Source organism: Pteropus vampyrus, unplaced genomic scaffold (genome assembly GCF_000151845.1).
Source record: "Pteropus vampyrus isolate Shadow unplaced genomic scaffold, Pvam_2.0 Scaffold47, whole genome shotgun sequence".
Taxonomy (NCBI): domain Eukaryota; kingdom Metazoa; phylum Chordata; class Mammalia; order Chiroptera; family Pteropodidae; genus Pteropus; species Pteropus vampyrus.
The window spans coordinates 2,447,183-2,449,488 of record NW_011888828.1 but is presented as its reverse complement, the minus strand read 5'-3'; positions in this window follow the sequence as shown (position 1 = coordinate 2,449,488).

The following is a 2,306-nucleotide window of genomic DNA, read 5'->3' as shown; positions in this document are numbered from 1 at the left end:
TTCTAAAAGGGAAAAATATTAGGAAGTGTGGGCAAAGTTATTGAATAGCAACTATTATTTCTTAAGCACCTGATAAGTGCCAGGCGATGACTATAAGATTTATGTCTGTCTCATTTAATCATCACTACTACCCTGCTGGATCAATATTATCAAAATCATTTTACTATTAAGAAACTTATCCCTCACAGACTCAGTAATTTCCCTACAGTTGTATAGCCAATAAGTGGCTTCAATTTGGAATGATCTGAAACCAATGCCCAGTACCCATCCTTCCATTACTCTCTACTGTGAGTCACAACCAGCAAGGAATTATGGCTAGCTCTATTTAAATTATTTTTGTTAAATATCGACTACATTGAAAAAGTATAATTTATTTATAGAGAGAATAGCAACAAAATGAACAGCTGTGTACTCACCATCTGGCTTTAGAAAGAGAATATTATCAATACCTTAGAAGCCCTGTTATATACCTCCCTCCATCCCTCTTTTCTTCACTCTTCCTCCCAAAACCATTATCCTAGTTTTGTTTTTAGTAACCTGTCGTACAAGCATACATGTATGCATACATACACACACACACACTCTCACATTTTCATTTTGCATGTTTTTAAAATATAAATAAGTCATGTTCTTCTGGGACTCACTATTCTCTTCATTAACATTAGTCCCTAAGATTTATTAAGGTTGATGTAGGTGGCCATAGGTGGCCATAATTACATCCCATTGCCTCTGATGGTCTAGTGCTGCCAGTCTGCCCTCTAGAATCCTGTTATTCTCATTGACTCTGGGGTATCTCTGACTATCAATCTTGATCTAGAGGACAAGCAATTCGGAGCTTCTCAGATGTACTAGCACATTCCTTATCACTTTAGTGAAGGGAGTGTTCTCTGAGCCTGCCCAGGGAACATGTTTAGCTGGTAGGTTCTCTGGTATTACATAATAAATGCATTCTTGATTCTAACCTGTTTAAATCATCTCATTGTTTTAAGTTTCAAGAAGCCATTCCTACAATGTACTAGGTACAGTTCTAGGCATTTGACAAGGAAATTATTATTGAGTCACTAGATATTGCACCCATATTAATAAACTTTCCCTTCTCCAGCCTTCTAGTCTGTCTTCCCTGACCCAGTACATTTAAGATCCAGGCAAATTTTCCCAGTATCTGCTGGTACATATTCACCAGGTTCTGTGGTGCTTTGGGTGAATAATCCCTTTCTTCATATAGCAGTATGTTTCTGCTTGGCTCATGATTAGACTTCTAATTATTGGTCTAGAAGCAATAGAGAGAGGCAGGAAAATATCTTACAGACAAGCATCATCTTGCAAGGCATCTGCCCTAGGTAAGGCCTTCACACAATCTCCAGACAATTGGATACTGGTTACCTCCAGCAAGAGGAAGAGCTCCAGAGAATTCTGGCTCAGAATAGTCAGCGGAATCTGGACAGTCAAATCTTCAATCCTACCCACCCAAACATCTCCATCAGAGGTCTCAGGGCTCCTTCCCTTTCAGATCTCTGGCTTTAGCATAAGAAACTTTCTGGGCTGTGAATTCAATCTCCTTTTAGCTCTGCTGTACTTAAGATCTAACTTGAGGTCTTATTTTTCAACACAGTCTATACTCTGTCTACAGGAGATGAGATTCCCTGTAAAAGATGCCATGGAAGATTTCTGGCTTTCTTTCAACCCATGTTCTAAATTAATGGCTACCCGACCTGAGCCTGTTATTTTCTTCTTCATGGCTCCTCTAGCAGTTAACAACAAACTCCAAAATTCTAGTAATTACCATCGTCTCCCCCTGAATATCTTTCAGTTCAAGAGCTATGCTAAGCCAATGCGTTATCGTATACCTGCACACCATCTCAGTTTGTCACAGGTACAGCTCTTAGTAATAGCGATACTACAGCATGCCAGAGATTATCATGGCCTCACTGACCAACAGTAATGGGGTATTTGCCCAGTAAGTGGTCCAATTCTAGAATCTCAGTCTGTGGGTCTCCTTCCTTAAATTACTTCTAGGACCTACTGACTTAGGCTGGGTTCCTCCATAAGAGGATTTGAGTGCAAGTGGTATGTTTGAAATGTAAAATGTGATACCAGGAAGTACTGTTAGAGGAGCTGAGACGTGAAACAGCAAATGGAAGGAGACGATACAGAGCACTTTAACGAGCAGGGTGCCTCTGAGGACAGCTGGGGCTCAATCCCACAGGGAGCATCAGGAAAACACAGAACGCACCTCAAATTTGGGGGTTGAGGAGAAGGAAGCAGGGATGTTCCTCCTTCAACTCCCATTTGCAATTGGCTGAGGG